General features: G+C 35.3%; 1 protein-coding gene and 2 long non-coding RNA genes across 6 annotated transcripts in view; 2 read left to right on the top strand and 1 right to left on the bottom strand.

The window, feature by feature from the left end:
- septin9a (septin 9a) overlaps window positions 1-17603 on the bottom strand; it is a 94243-nt gene that overhangs the window by 34686 nt on the left and 41954 nt on the right. The window lies entirely within an intron of this gene.
- On the top strand, window positions 194-6016 carry LOC106964275 (uncharacterized). The gene is made up of 2 exons (XR_001428366.1): window positions 194-494; window positions 4765-6016. It is a non-coding gene; the product is annotated as an uncharacterized LOC106964275 (long non-coding RNA).
- Window positions 11854-15966, top strand: LOC106964276 (uncharacterized). The gene is made up of 2 exons (XR_001428367.1): window positions 11854-13676; window positions 14843-15966. It is a non-coding gene; the product is annotated as an uncharacterized LOC106964276 (long non-coding RNA).

Here is a 17603-nt window from a genome sequence, read left to right as displayed (position 1 = left end):
TTTTAAATAAACCACCATTTGATTTGTGTTGTTAAAAATTCTAAAAAAAAAAAAAACAATCAGTTGATCATAAGCAAAGCACTATATTTACTGAAATTATTAAAAATCTTTTGAAAAATCATTGTCTTCCCATTTCATAAAAATCCCTTCAATAAAGATACATAAGTGCCTATAAAAAGTTTTTTTTTTTTTTAATGCATTTTCATGCTGAACTTTACTACAAGATCACTGTACAACTCAGGAGAAAACACGTAAACTGGTTTGCTGGCACATCAACAGATCCCATTTAACAAAGGACTATCAAGTTTTTCTGAATACAGGAAGCATTTTTTGTAAGTAAAGCTACTACTAAGTAGTTGCCATGGTAACTCAATGTGGGTTGTTACCCAAGTTTAAGGTTTCATGAAACGGAAATCTGAAAAAAGGAAAAGAAATCAACCTCCTTTCACAGATTCAAATCAACCAGAGACCTAAAGAAGCAAACTACTGCAGAGGTAAGCTCATCTAACTTCTGATTTCAGAAAGACAGTGAGTTATTCTCAACTGCAATAGATATCTAAAACTACAAACATTCTAGAAATAAGAAGAAAGATTTGGACATAAGCTGTTGTAAGTTTTATATCGCAACTAATGACGCACAGTCTTCCTTTTTGAAACTTCCTCTTCTTATGTAGCCATATTTGTGTACAAAGATACTTTCAAATAACAAAATCGATACATTTGGTAATTCTTAATTTATGTTTAGAAATGCCTTTAATGCGGTTTAAATTTAAATTTTTCTGGTGTTAAGAGCAAGTTTTTAAATTATTCCAATCAGATGTGTATTTTAATAACGAATAAATTGTGGATATTTGGAGAGACTTTTCTTTGCCATATTTTTTTTTTTTAATGTTAATACCTTTTTATACATGTTTCCCTTGTGAACAAAGTTGTGGCATACACCAAAAAATAATCATTTGACTAAATCTCTCTGCCATCGTCAGCACAGTGACCTAGAAATGTTTTATCACTGTGGCTTTTATTACTTACTAACCGTTAAACTGAAAGTCAAACCTGTTTTATGCAATTTATGCAATCATAGTGAAACGGCGGTACCACCCTCTTTCAGTTCTAGGAGTTTAATAATGAAATCTTCACATAAGTGTTCAAAACCAAATATCCTAACTAAACATTCTTGAGGTCAGAATAAAAAAGTTTGTGAAATCTAAGCAAAACCCCATAACAAAAAGGCATAAAATGTGTAAGAGACATTTTACATGTGGTTTGACATAAACATCCATAAAGGGGTTAAGTTTTTTTTTAAAGTGAACTTGCAGGCAGCAAGTCTTGACATAAATAAGATCAAATGTCATGCATGAGTCTATCAAGTATCGAGCATTCACAGCTGAAAGCTCTAAAATGTCTTCACAGGAATTGAACATGTCAAGAAAAATCAGCTTCTGCGTAGCAGTGTGCCTTATTCTGACCTCGGTGTTTGCTGCACGGAGAAGTCTAAACTCCATCACTGATCTGATCGACTGCCACCTCTCTGAGCACACAAACATTTTAGAGCTGCTACACTGGTTTGCCAATGAAGTCGACGTTGATAACCACATCCGACTTACCTTTGATCCTACCTCTGATTATGGCTCACATCATTATGGAAATTTTGAAGACATGCTAGAGCAGCTGCCGTGGGGGTATCAATACTATACAATTGGTAATATTTATGAAGACGATTCAGACGCCCTTCCATCCTACGTAAGAAATCCCCACAGGAATATCGATGACAACAACAGAGCTCGGATCATAATCAGAGTGAACGAAGGACACTCAGGACCTCACCCTGGACAGATAATAGACCAGGTGTACATCACTCAGCACTCCGATGAAGGAACAAATTATGATCCAGATAACACATACAGAATCACACCCAGCCTTTTACATGCAATCAGACGGAGAAACATTACTGAAATCCAAGATCTTGCCAGAAGGTCCCACAGAGAGAACGCTTCTACCCGTCCACAAGGACAACCCACTCGATATGTCCACGAAGCTCGACATAAGCCAAGTACAGAAAACAATGATGACTTCCTGAGGAGATTCTGCTATGCCATTCTTGTGATCATCGTTATTGTTGCTTTGAACGTATGTCTTCAGAATTCCTTCAAATAAGACAATATTTCCAGACACTGAGCAGAACTGTAAATGTGATGTTTTGCAAAGGGAAAAAAAAGGCAGAAAATCCTAAACCCAAATAAAGAAAAGTGCGCGTAAATGTGTCATTTTTAGAATATGGTAAAGAAATCAGTGCAAATTTTATATAAATGTGCTGTAAGTGTAATTACTAGCTTTTAAAGGATTTGTGTGAAATGTTCCAATATGTTGCAATATGTTGCGCAATTTTAAATTTCCGCTTTCATATTTTGCACTATACAGTTTTCAGAGGCTCTTCTCTTAAGAATTTGTGTGAGAATTTGCAAAACTGTATTAAAATTACATTTTAAATCTGAAGAAATCACAACAACTTTCTGGATTTAACTACTTCTTTCAAGGCAATTAAGGTACTCAGATGCAACCTGTCAGGCAAGACTAATCAAGCCACTGAACATGTTTACCTTCTGCAGTAAATTCCCAGAAGAGTAATGCTGGTTGGAACGCCTGGTTGGATCTTAACAAGAGATACTATTCAAAATATAACAACTTTGTTTGTTTCCAAAAAATAAACAAAATCAGAATAGAGAAAATATTCCAGGAAAACAATTTGCACAACAAGAAGCTTGATATAAAATGTATATTTTGTATAAGAGGTATTTTATGACAAACTTAGCGTATCCATGATCATGTTCTACCTAACTTGTTGTTAGCATTAGTTGTAAAAATTACACATTAGATCAGAAAAAGACTTTGACAGATATGGTGCAATAAAAAAGGAGAATATAAAAATTTATTTAGTTAACTAGGTGTTTTCTTCTGTTGTTAGCTGGGGAAACTGGATGTAATTAAATAAAATAGATCACAATATCGGGAATTTGTCGCATGTTAAAGAATGGATGCTTTGTGTCTCAAAAAGAAAAATGGAAACAGACTTTGCACAGTTTTTAAAGGTGGACAAAGTCTATATGAGTGATATCTTTATGGTTGTGGAATAAAATACTTTGGTTCTAGGGACTTATTTCAACACAGTGATCAGTGGCTATAATCATGATCCGTTTATGCTTACATTGCATTTTGTCATTTTCACTGCTTAGATGGCTAACAAAAGGTATGTAGATTGATTTGTGTTTGTGAAAAGGACCTGCAGCGACATGCTGCAAAATAAAAACTTCTCTTTAAAAATAAAATGTCTACAAGTTATTTCATCTTTTTAGCAGTGCTCATTTTTAAAACACTGCTAGATAAACATGAAGATACAGTTTAAACTGCAAAAAGGAAAACAAAAAAGCAGGTCTTGTATTTTAAGAATTGTTTTTATTTTTTTGCACTTTTAAGTCATCGAGTTTTGGGTATTTTTCGGTACAGTAGATCTTGGCTTAGTTAATTAACTATTCTGTATTTATGCATTTATGACACTGAACACGGTGTCATATGAATTTCCATAGCGAACTCCAAGGTCACTTTACACGTATGGTTATGTTCCACATATAAGAATTAAACCTCAAGAAATTGTGTATTAAAAAAAAAACAGAACAGATTTTTACAGTAAGTAAAATCATTCTGTACTGTACAGTGGTGAGCAGACAGGGCATAAAACTAAAATAAATGTGATGTTACTTTTTTGCACAAATAGCTACATTTCCCTTGGTCTAAATACAATGACAACTGATCAGGGACATTGTGTGGTAATTAAATCAAAGATATAATGAATCCACCTTACGTGGAAAAAAAAAAAAAAGCCTTATCCACATTAGGCTGGCACACATAATTTAATATTATTTAATAATACTAAATCCGTCACAAACTTGAGTTCTTTCAGTTTTGTTTACCAGTGAAATGAAACTGTGTGAACACTCCCTCCCTCACGCTGCAACTTTTTGGAAGATGAGGAAGATTTTTTTCTTTTTTTTTTTTGAGAATTGACTCCACATTTAGAAAGTAAGAACAACAGGCTAAACCAGTTTAGTGGGGGGGGGGTTTCTGTCCGTTGCCTATAGCTGACAGAACCAATGGGAAGGTTGGGGGAGGCCTAACGCTGTCAATCATGCTTTAACAATCTGCAGAAGAGCTTGCTCACGTACAAAACAATTAGCCATCCTCACAGAGTTTTTATTTAGTACGTTATGATAGTTTATTTGAATGCAACCTTCATTTTAGTTTGAATATTTTCTCTTTTACTAGATATTGTTTGATATAGGCAAAGTTATGAGATTTATTTTAATTTTTGTGCAATTTGAGCTCCTGAGAGCTTTACCGTTTTCAATCTGTTAAATATTATATGGCAGGTTTTTCAGTTGTTTTTTGGACTGAATATCTGCTGCATTGTCTCTGCAACTTTTATGTATGTTTCTGTATAAATTAAGGAGATTTTATGGTTCCTTTTTGCCAGATCACATAGCCAGTGGCATATATACCTAAATCAAAAAATTATCAGCGATTATGTGAACAGCATTTGCGATCAGCACTCATGGGTGATCTGTATCAGTTTTGGAAGCATAAAACCTGATAGGAGCATTCCTAAACAAATATTACACTGTTTTTAGTTATTTACTTGGTGTGTCCTAAAAACAACGGCTGGAGGAATAATTCACATCATGGATGAATAACAAATCTAAAATCTCTTCACAGAAACCGAAGATGTCTAGAAAAATACCAAGTCTCTGTGTAGCTCTGCTCCTCATCCTCACCTCGGCACAAGCAGCACGACAAACTCTCAACTCCATCAGTGACATAAAACGTTGTGTTCCTCAGTCCAACATTTTAGAGCTGCTTCGCTGGTTTGCCGATATGGTCAATATTGACCATTATGGTACCATGAGGGTGACGTTCAATCCAAACTCTGAATATGGTTCACATCATTACGGCAACTACGAAGGCATATTGGATCGACCTTCTTGGGGGTACAGATACTACACAGTTGGTAACCTTCATGAAGACTCATCAGAACGGCTCCCTTCTTATGTACGAAACGCCTGGTCAGGAACCGATGGATGGAGCAGAGCTCGGATCGTATTTAGCGCCACACAAACCAACGGGAGATGGAATATACAACAAATCTACATCACACAGCATAGAGACAGTTCTGTACATAATGACACCAGTTATGATCCACACCACACATACCAGATCACCACCAACCTTTTACGAGAATTCAGAGGATGGCCCATTTCGGAAATCCAACAGCATAGCATTTACTCCCAGAGAAGCAATTTTGGAAACAGATCTACTTATCAGCAACAATCCTACTCTAACAGGCACAGTCTTCAGTCTAGTCAAAGAACTGATGAAGGTTCCCTGTTCAACGTGTGTATGGCTGTGGCACTATGTATTTGTATCTGTATTATCACTGTTTTCCTAAGTATTGGAGGTAAATAATACCTATTTACCCAGACACTGTTCAATCCAAACAGTAAATGTGTTGCTTTCAAAATATCAATGATAAAAACAGTCAAAATGTCTGGAAAACCAGATATCAGAAGTGACATGTCCGAGTATTGCTGAAATCCAACAACTTGGCAGAAGGTCCAGAGAGGGAATGGTTCTACCCGTCCACAAGGATCTCCCATTCGATACATCCAAGAAACTTGATATAACTCAAATACAAAACACAATGATGACTTTCTGATGAGATTCTGCGTTGCCATTCTTTTGATCTGTTGTTTTGGTTTTGTCATTCTTATGAATTACTGCAAATCAGACAATATTTCCAGTCACTGAACAGAACTGTAAACATGATGTTTTGCCAATGGAAAAAAATATAGAAAATCATAAATCAAAATAAAGAAAAGTGCGTAAATGTGAATTTGCCTGAAAAACTATATTTGTGATAAAGGAATCAGTGTGAATTTTATCTAAATGTGCTATAAATGTAATTACAAGCTTTGAAAGAATTTGTGTGAATGTTGCAATATGTTTCTAAAATGTTTAAATGACCACTATCCAGTTGATAGTGGACATTTTAAAAGTTCACTATCAAATTTCGTACTGTACAGTTTTCAGAGGCTCTTCTTTTAAGAATTTGTATGAGGATTTGCCAAATTGTATTAAAATTATATTTTAATACAATTTAAATCACAACAACTTTCTGGATTTAACTACTTTTTTCAAGACAATTGAGGTACTGAGATACAACCTATAAAGCAAGACTAATCAAGCCACTGAACATGTTTACCTTCTGCAGTAAATTCCCAGAAGTAATGTTTTATGGTTGTGGAATAAAATACTTTCTTGGGACTTTCGTTTCAACACATTAATCCATTAATCAGTTGCTATAATCTTGTGAGATATAACGTGTTTATGCTTACATTTTGTCACTCTTACTACAGAGGTGGATTGTTTTAGCTAACAAAGGTATGTGGATTGATTTGTGTTTGTGAAAAGAACCTGCAATATAAAAATGTATCTTTCAAAAATAAAATGTCTACAAGTTATTTGATCTTTTTAGCAGTGTTTATTTTTAAAACGCTGCTAGATAAACATGAAGGTACAGTTTAAACTGCAAAAAAAGGAAAAAAAAAAGCAGCAGTTCTATTTTAGCAATACATTTCTTGAACTTTTAAAGCTCCATAACTGGTGAACTCCCAGTTCACCATCACTATGATATTTCATAGAGAACTCCCAGGTAGCTTCAGGTAATAGTGAGTTCAGGTCACTATTACCTGATCTCAATTAAGGTACTGAGATACAACCTGTAAGGCAAGACTAATTAAGCCACTGAACATGTTTACCTTCTGCGGTAAATTCCCAGAAGAGTAATACTGGTTGGAACGCCGCCTGGATTAGAGAGACTATTCAAAATATAACAACTTGTTTCCAAATGGAAACAAACCACCTTAAAAACAGGAAACACTGATAGATTAATTAACAAATCGTCTTACTTGTCCACAAAAACACAATGGACAAAATGTTCCTAGAAAATAACTGACAGCAAGAGTGTTCATATAAACTGTACACGTGATCTAAGAGGTATTTTATGACAAGCATAGCGTATCCATGACCATGTTCTATCTAACACAAAAAAAGCTGCATGGTGTGAGACAAAAATAGATCATGAGATGGTGGTGGTAAGAATGCAGAATACAAACATACATCCAGTTTTACAGGATATGTAAGGAACTCTCCCACACAACTTTGTAAAGTAAATGCTATTACTTCTGCACTTGCCTAAGTTTCATATGAAAGTTTCTACAATGTTCTTTTCCTGAAATTCAGTAGTTTCCCCAGGATTTATTTTTTATAGGTTACCAGAGATCAGTACAAAGAACCTTAATATAGACGTCATATAATTAAACATTTTTGTACCATTCTGAAGTCATTTGGAAAATTTGGGTTCTCCTACTTTTGTCACAAGATTCTCATTTTATGCATTTGAACACATTTTTCACCAAGATTTTTAATTCAAAAATACAAAGTAATGATCAGTTGTTTGTGCTGAAAGAAGAATTTAACCAACTTTCTCTCAAAACTAATTCTTTACTGAGTCTATTGTACATTAAAGAAAAAAAAAACTTTACACAGACCCAGTTTGTTTTAATATTGGCCATAACCTACTTAAAGCCATTCATGTGTTGCACAAAGCTTAACACAGCCTGCTTATAAAAATCATGTAATTGTCACCAAGCTTAAAATGGTGTTTAAATTGTAAGACTGCTTAAGCTGTTCAGAAGTGTAAGATTTGCTCATGAACAATGTTTGTGTATAAAATCAGCATTTATAAATGAAGACGGTGATATTAAGTCACTGCTTAGCAGCGCTAATAAGACCAAGTTATTTTTAGAAGTAAAAAATTCCTCTGAATTGCGAGCCTCCACCGTCACTCAAAACACAACAGGGGAGGATCAAACATTTACTATAAAAGCATTTACAAGTGGTGTAATATCACTAGATTAAGGAAAGTAAGAAATGACTGCTGTCCCTGAAGCTTGAATCAGAAACTGACTATTTATACAGGTAAGATCTTTAATTACTCATTGAACTACACAAATTAAATCTGAAGACTGACTTTAAATTTTAGTTCTGATAAATTTAACTAGACACTTCATGTTTTTATAAAACCCTACATGTTAAGTATGACAGAGAAAGTTTATTTTAATGGTTGTTTAATAATGGTTAATTAATTAATTAAATATTAATTAATTTATTAATTAATTAATAAAAAGTTAATACCAGTAACTTTTATGACCATGACCAAGTTCATAGTTGTTATGCAAAGTTTAGTTTAGTTGTTATAAACCAAACTTGCCTGCATTAGAAAAGATGTTTACAAATATTTTGAGTGCAATTCCCAAAATGAGGTGTTCGCAAAATGCAATAAAACAGGGTCACTGGGAGACTATTTCCTGACTTCCTGGAGAATTTCATTATTACACACCATCATTTGCAGCCAGTGGGATTACAAAGAGTACGAACATGAAATAACTTAAAATAGTAACGTAACTTTTCTCACATATTTCTGACTGGAAAGATCAAGTTCATACCGTTGATGTGCTGTCAAAGAAAAACCGTTCCATAGTGGTTGTTGGATCTCTGAGCAGATAAGAAAATATCAAGTTAAACCAGTTTCATATGATTGACGCCTAAAGCTTACCAGGTGTAAGTGGATTGTTGCCATGAACTGATTTAAACAAAAATGTTACGAGTCAGTTGTTCTCATCTACTGATGGTATATGTAGCATAGTTTTTAGATGTACTCAGTGGAAATTTTGGCATCAACAACCAAAGAAAAAAAAATAAAAACTAAAATCTAAACCCAGCTACATTTCTTCACTTTTTTGACTGTTTCATGCCCAACTCCAGGTATAAAATGGGATCTCTGCGTATCAGCCACTGTCAACTCGCATCCGTCAGGGGAACATTTATATGCATTTCCTCCTTCATATTTATATGCCACTTCTTTTCAAAACAAGAGTTCACAAATCACATTGTTTCAGGCTTCGACCGGGACAGAGAACATTGGAAAAATAGAACGATATTTACAAGTTTTTTGCAAGTACTCAAAAACTATGCCACAACTGATCTGATTGGTTACAGTAGACTGATACCACAAGCAATAAATTTGCACTTCAATGCAAATATAGTGCATGTCTTTTTTTAAAACGTACATCACACAACAGGTTCACAAATAAAGATTGTACAAATGGATTTTAAACTAAACTTTCACTGTATTTTAGAAAACATAGCAACAACATTTGATTGTCAGGACAGAGATGGAGGGAAGATTTTTTTTAGTCGACATCTTACGTTCATCTAGTTCTTGTGAACTTGCACAATGCCTGTAAAATTGTTATGTGATTTTATCAAATGATTATAAATGTTTAAGATTCTTTAGCCACAAACTAAACACAATATACCTGAACACCAAACACACAAAATGCTTCTGAAACACGTTACATAGTTATTAAATATCTTTGCATTCTGACACGCCAACTGAGAAACATGATGAATAAATTTGTTCAACTGTTGAATTTCAACATACTTAATCAACAGGTTCACAAAAGTTGTAGAACTGTATTTTGTAGGAAGTAGGAACTTCCTCTGTAGATAACTTGTTTTTTTCTCTCTTTTTTTTTTGAGAATTGGTCCCACCCACTGTAACGAACTCTGTGGTTTATCCCTTCAGTCATATTTCCTAGGACACTGTTGCCTTTGAGAGCATTAACCCAACCACAGATCACACACCCAGACGCACACCTGGCAGCACCTGCAGGTAAGCTACCTTAATTACTCATTAAAACAAATTTAGTCCTTACTGCAACAAACCCATTCAAATATTCTAAACATGAAAACTTAGAAGATGCAATTCTGTTACTTTCCTGGTAATGCATTTTTAAATCTAGTATATTTCATAATAGCTGCACACATTAGACTTCATCCCAATTCTACAAAAATCTCTTATAATAATGGAAAATTTTTAATTTAAGAAAACGTTTATATTGACCATTATAAGAGAGAACTGTCACTTTTCCTATTTTTTAGACGTGCACAGTAAGTATACTTCTGTGTGTAAAAATTTCTTTTTTTTTGTTTTTTTGCATAAAATAAAATTCAGCAAATATAATTTAAGATTTATGGTAGTACATTTGAGATTTACTTTCGAGGTTTTATTCAGTGGGCTTAGCACAAGTCTGCATATTATTCATAGTACCTTATCAGTACCTAACATGTAAATACAAAAAAGCAAGAGGGAAATATACTTAGATTACATCCATTTTATTCTGTTTTTTTTTCTCTTCTCACTTGTTTACCCTAAAATAAATTTAGGTAAATTCTAGGGGGGAAAAGCTATTGATTTCATGTTTAATATATTTACGCTACTTACTGTAGAAGTGTAAAACATTTATAGCATATTTTCTAACAGATAACTCAGTAACTCAAATGCTCATTCTAGACTCTCCATTTAGTAAATAAGAACAACAGGCTAAACCAGTTTTAGACAGATTTTCTGTCTGGTGCCTATAACTACAAAGGTGTGATACTTTATGATTCGAATGGTTAAATATTACACTGCTCTGAGTTATTTACTGGGTGTATCCTAATACACAGGAATGAAGAAATAATTCACACCATGGCTAAACAATAACAAATCTGAAATTTCTTCACAGGAACCGAGGATGTCTAGAAAAATACCAAGTCTCTGTGTAGCTCTGCTCCTCACCCTCACCTCGGCACAAGCAGTACAACAAACTCTCAACTCCATCAGTGAAATAAAACGATATGTTCCTCAGCCCACCAACATTTTAGAGCTGCTTCGCTGGTTTGCCAATACAGTCAGTATTGACAATCACGGTAACGTGAGGATGACCTTTGAACCAGAGTCTGAATATGGTTCACATCATTACGGGAATTTCGAAGGGATGTTGAATCGACCTCCTCGGGGGTACAAATACTACACAGTTGGAAACATTCATCAAGACTCGTTAACACAGCTCCCTCCTCATGTACGAAACGCCAGAACTGGGACCATAGGATGGAACAGAGGTCGGATCATATTTAGCGCCACAGAAGACAACGGGGGATGGGATATACAACAAATCTACATCACACAGCATTGTGGCACTTCTGTATATAATGGCACCAGTTATGACCCAAATCACACATACCAGATCTCTACCAACCTTTTACGAGAATTCAGAGGACGGCCCATTTCGGAAATCCTACTGGGTCACACTGGTACCCAGAGAAACAACTTTGTTAACACATCTACTCATCCGCAAGAATTCTTCTACTCTAATCATAACCATGTACCTCAAGCTAACCCAAGAACAACGGATGAAAATGATGTCCTCGGCAAATTTTGTATCCTCTTAGGACTATTTTTTATTATGCTAATGATTTTCCTAGGTAATGCAAATAAATAAAGTAGGGTTGATACAATGCATCTGGTTGAGATTAATCGATTATTCAAATAATAGTCTTACTTTAGTAAGATAATAGTCTTACTTTAGTAATTGAATAATCGTTAATGCAAAGTCTTAAGTATGGTGTCCGCTTAAAACACAACAGCCACATTGCAGCAATTAAGCCAAAATTTTTCATACATTTTTGCATAAGATGAAAAACCTCTTTTTGCTTGACAATCTGGGGAGGGGGTGTGCTGTGGTGGTGCAGGGGTTAAGCACAACCCACATATGGAGGTCTTAGTCGCGGCTGTCGCAGGTTCGATTCCTGGACTGGTGACCTTTGCCACATGTCTTCTCCCTTCTTTCATTACCTACTTTCCTGTCAATTAACTATCAAATAAAGGCCACTAGAGCCAATAAAACCTTAAAATTGTTTTTGTTCATACACTGCTCAAACCAAACAGTAAATGCAGTGCTTTTATATACCAATGATGAAAACACTCAAAATGTGTAAAAAAAAACTTATGACAAGCAATATTTGTCTGAGAAAATGTGCTTTTGATTGTAAAATCTTATTGCACATTATGATACACTACACAACATCTTCATGTATCAAAATGAAACTTGACATTAGATTCAGTGCCTAATCATTTTGGATGTGATGGTCATTACAGTTGTTGAGACTGAAAAGTGTGGTCCGCCAGTAGAGCATGTGACTCATGTACGGAGGCCTCAGTCATTGATGCGGCCGTCACAGGTTCGAATCCCGGTCCGTTGATCTTTTCTGTATGTCCTCTACCTCTCTCATAACCCACTTGCCTGTCAACTCACTGTCAATTAAAGGTCACAAGGACAAAAAAAATAATTTAAAAAAAAAGAGAAAAATTGAAAAGTGCATATGAAAAGCTTCAAATGTGTGTTATTGTGTGCAGTTGGATCTATGTTTGCTTAGTTAAGAGACTCGAGTGCTTTCCCCATCCCAAGGTAAACTGGATGCAATAAAATAAAGCTAACCAGGTATGTGATTTATTAAAGTATGTATGTTTTGTGCAAAATGCAAACAACCTGTGCCCAACCCAAAACATGGAAGACAAGCATATATATGCTGTGATTTAACTAACAGTGCCTAGCAAAAGTATTGCTTCCAGATAAATGTTTTCATTGTCATTTTACAATGGATTTCAAAATATTCTGTTGGGATTTATGTGATAGGGTATTGTAGTGAAGTGTGTCATTGTAAAATTAAACGAGCAAGAATAAAGTGTTAAACAATATCATTCACTTTGAAGATTTCTGGGAGCAAATATTAACTTTGTTTTGCAAAAATTTGTTTGGAGACTACCATTTCTCAAAACACCCCCACTGTGAACTTAGTGATGACATTACTGATTTGTTTTCAGCAAGGCCAGAGAAACTGGTCAGATTTAAGGAAAAACAAGTGGAGCACAATTCTGGAATACAGGTCAAAGTCTTTCCCTAAACAGAGAAAATCTATGTTTTACAGATGCTTTCTGTGCAACATCTACTATTTTGCAGAAAGATGGGCAAACATTTATGTTTCTAGATGTGCAAAAGACTTGCAGTCAAAATAGCAGTGAAAGGTTGTGACTTCTGAATTCATTTTTCTTTTTTTTTTATAAAAACAGAATAAAAACATATTTTTCTTTCTTCGATTTCACAATTATATACTACTTTCTGTTGGTCTGTCACAAAATCCCAATAAGATGCATTCAGGCTGCTGGTCAGCTGATCCAGTGGTCTGCGAATTTGTTTGTTCGCAGACCACTGGAGCAGAGCCAGTGTTTGGAGTAGATCCATGAGGTAAGAGGAAGCAAGACGAGTTTGGCTTTTATAAGCAGACATTGATATTTTCACGTTAATTCTGTGATGAACCAGAACTGATGAAAGATCGGTGAAACGTGCTCATGTCTGTTTGTACCAGTTATAACGACAAAATGCGACATTCAGCTGGAACAAATACTTTCACGAATACCTGTATGTCAACAACTGTCATAATTTTTATTTTAATTAGCAATTTACTTGTCATAAACTTAGTTTCCTGTTCAGTTTCATTTACCAAGAAAATGAAACAGAGAGAACACTCCCTCCTCTCCTGTCTCCCTCCCTCACACACACACACACACACACACACAAACACACACAGACGCAGCTTTAAAGACCAGGAAGAAGTCAGTGCTGCCGGTAAGCTCTGTTTTATTCTGTTTAAAAGATTTAAATTTACTCTTAAACGTAATTTGGTTTATTTAGAGATCTATTTAAACATTTATGTAATGCAATTCTTTAAGGGCAAAACACTTTGGGTTACAAATCTGATTTATTTCCTGTTAGATTTCAAATGGACGAGGTTATGCTACTTTTTTCTCTTTAAACATTATTTATACCAAATGGAAAATGAATGGCTAAAATTCTCCGTTTTCTCATGAAATTTAAGTGAATCTTGTTCTTCTTTAGTCCAGTGGTCCCTAACTTGGGTCTTTGTGGCCCAGAGTTCTCCATGTTTTAGACGTTCTCCACTCCAACACAGCTGACTCAATGATTGCTTTACCTTTTTTAAATACAGTGATCCCTCGTTTTTTGCGGGGTTTGCGTTCTGAAAATAACCTGAAATAAGCGAAATCTGCAAAGTAGTTACCTTTAGTTTTTACAATTATTATACAGCATAATTAAATACTCTACATCGAAACCAAAGAACAAAACCTGTTTGCAGATCAGCAGATGTGCGTGTTCATCAATCGGGGCTTAATGTGATCTGAAGTCATATCATTAAAGCGTCTACTCCAAACTGCCCCACGAGATTCACAGCTGTATCTACAGCAGAGCGATGGATCTTGTCAAGCGAGCCTCTGGTCCGGTTTTGCGCTGCCTCTGGCCACAGTTTTTTTTCCAGCAGGCATTCAAAGTTTCAGTTTTCATCTCCTGAATGGCCAATCTATATTACTCATATTTAAATACTGTAACGTTATTGGTACACAGGTAGAGAAGGAGCTCGGTGACTGTTTAGCCAATCAGGACGCAGAACACAATGAACTGTGAAAAAAACTGCACAAAAAAATCCACGAAGCAGCGAGACCTTAAAAGTTGAACCGCATTATAGCGAGGGATCACTGTATTTGCAATTGCTACAGAAGCCTGTTATCACCCATTTATTTAAGCCAGGAAAACACCAGCTGCTGCACACCTGCTGATCCTCTTTGGCCCTCGGGGCAGAATAATTAGACCTGAGAACCAGTGTTGGGGGGCCTCTGCTTTAGTATACTCTAAAATTATGAACACAAATCAGTACTAAACCCTTAAGGCAACAGTGTATGGCAAAGATGAAGAATTTAAGCTCTAAAATGTATTCACAGGAATAGAAGATGTCAAGAAAAATTGCAAGTTATTGTGTTGCTCTGCTCCTGACTGTGACGTCGGTGTTCGCTGCACGGAGAAGTCTGAACTGCATCGATGATCTGAAGACCTGCCACGAGTTTGATGAAACAAATATCTTAGAACTTCTTCACTGGTTTGCTTGCGAAGTTGACATCGACTACGACAATACCATCCAGCTGACCTTTGACCCAAACTCACGTCATTATGGCTGCCATTATTACAGAAATCGGGAGGGACTCCTGGAATCTCTGCCTCGGGGCTACCGATACTACACTATTGGCAATATTCATCAAGCCGGTTCAGAACCACTTCCACCTTATGTAGTAAATTCCCGGAGAGGTAATATTGCCTGGAACAGCGCTCGAATCCTAATTAGAGTAAATGAAGGCAGACGAATAGACCAAGTCTTCATCACTCGGCATTATGATGCATCTGAATACCACGGATCAAGCTATGATCCAGAACAGACATTCAGAATCACCACCTACTTTTTGAGGCAACTTAGGAAACGCTCCATTCATGAAATCCAACAACTTGCTGATGGTTACCAACCTGGAGCGTTTAGAAACACCTCTAATACTTACTTCCAGCCTGGTTCCCAACCTGGACCGTTTAGAAACACCTCTAATACTTACTTCCAGGAAGTTCACCAACCTAAGCAAGACACCCACATAGACATGCCTCATATCCCAGTTATGCAAGATGACTGCTCTCAAGACTGTATACACAAAATTTGCAGTTTTATTTTAGCTATAATTATTATTTTTATCATTTTAGGGTCTTTCTTTGTTAATCGTGGCAAATAATGTGAAAGAAGTAGGAAGGGAGCATATCACATTATCTTAAAAAACATGCAACTGTGGTGCTTATTGATAGTAATAATGATGCTTTTTTTCTACAGAATTTTTGTGACATATTTTGATCAAATATTTTATAAAAATATGATTTAATTGTACAAAGATTATTTTTACTGTACATATGAAAGCACACCTCTGCCTCATATCAAGCAATAATGTGGATTCAGACACCATTAATCTGGAAATGTCTTTAAAACAGAATCTAAATTCTAATAAATTCAAATAAAAATGTGCCTCCACTTTAATGGCTTCTATATTTTATATTTTAACTTCACAGTTAAGTATAACATACATCATTCTGTAGTGCTGTGATTGGATAAATATTCTACTTAGTTGAGTAGGCTATTTTTCCAAATACTGAGCAAGTGAGCCACTCCACAGCAAGAGCCTTAACGTCAGAGAGAAAATATTCACCATATTAAGGAATTCAAAGTTCACTAAAGCAGATAGTGTGCAGATGATTCATGTCATCTAATAAGCACAGGAATTTACCTCATCTTTTAAGTAATTGTAAGCAAGTTAATTTTATCAATGTCAAGGTTTAAAAAAGTAATGCTTTAAGAACCTGACAAAAAAGGTCTTTATGTTTAAGTGAAAAACAAAAACACAGTTTTTCTAACCCAGAGAAACAAGAGCGGCACTCAGCAGACCAGCATAAGACAGATCATAAGATATTGAGTAATAATAAGCAGTCAGCCTGCAGAAAACAGAGATGAAAAGGCTTATTTTATTGGGCAGGAACTCCACTCTAAGTGCTGATGCCAAGTTAATATTGAAGTTTGTTTGGAAGAAATGTGAAAAAAGAAAAACTCAATTAAAACTGAGATCACTTACAAAGGGAACATATATTGAGTTATATTTATGGAAACTATAACTACCATCCAAAGATAATTGCCTGCATTGATTATTTTTGAAGTTAGCTTTAACACAATAAAATGCAAATCAACACTCCTGCATGTACCTCATTTGGAGAGAAAACATCCAAAGTGAGGGTTCAATCCACAAGCCCAGTGTGGATTGACCTTTTTTTCCACTAATCTAATTTCTAATATCTGAAGAAAACAGACAATATCAAAGTTGCAACATTAACAAGGTTTAAGGTTTGGCCTGGTTAAAAAGTGGGTTGACAGTTTATCTTCAGTGCATCCTTTAAATCATTCTTAATATTGGCAACATCATTCTTATTTCTTTATAACTCCAGGAAAAAAACATAAAAGGCTTAGTCACAAGTAGTGAAGTAACAGCATGTACTGGAGAGAAGCAAAAAAAAAAAAGACTTGGTACAAACAAACCAGTCTAGTTTTGCAGGTTCCAGGAGAAGTACACAGTCATGAAAAATGTACGTCAACCTAAAAGTGAGGCAGCAGATGAAAAGGCAAAAACAAAAAACCTTCTTTCATGCATCCAAGTAAACATGCAAATGTATTAGCAAAATTTCATAACCTAGTAATCAACAAAAAAGTAGTAGACTAGAAAGCCAATTGCATCTCTTTCCATTGTGTTTAGTTGAGTGTAAAGCAACAGCAGTAACTAGCTTATCTAGTTCACCTTTGTAAAACCGATAAGTAAACTTCCAAAGAACAATTTTTGAATTAACTGCTTTGTATGCAACACCCTGTGGTATTGTGCCATCATGAGTTTTGACCAAGAATAAATATTGTATGGAAGCTGATGCACATGCTCAAATACAGCCAACAAAAGATAAGAGTGCAGCCCTTATGCTGCAGTATGTCTGTGTCAGTTAGACATTAGCATTAGTCTCTGAATACAGAGGAAAGGAGGAATAGCAGGTCTAAGAATGAATCTCCAAGTTTTACCAGACATAATACTTTTTACCTGGAAAAATGTTTATGGATATTCAGCCTTTAAATGTCATTTACCC

This window comes from Poecilia latipinna, unplaced genomic scaffold, assembly GCF_001443285.1.
Source record: "Poecilia latipinna isolate Pla-1442-1.1 unplaced genomic scaffold, P_latipinna-1.0 Scaffold1649, whole genome shotgun sequence".
Lineage (NCBI taxonomy): Eukaryota > Metazoa > Chordata > Actinopteri > Cyprinodontiformes > Poeciliidae > Poecilia > Poecilia latipinna.
The sequence above is the reverse complement of the archived record's forward strand: the minus strand, read 5'-3'. Positions and strand labels throughout refer to the sequence as shown.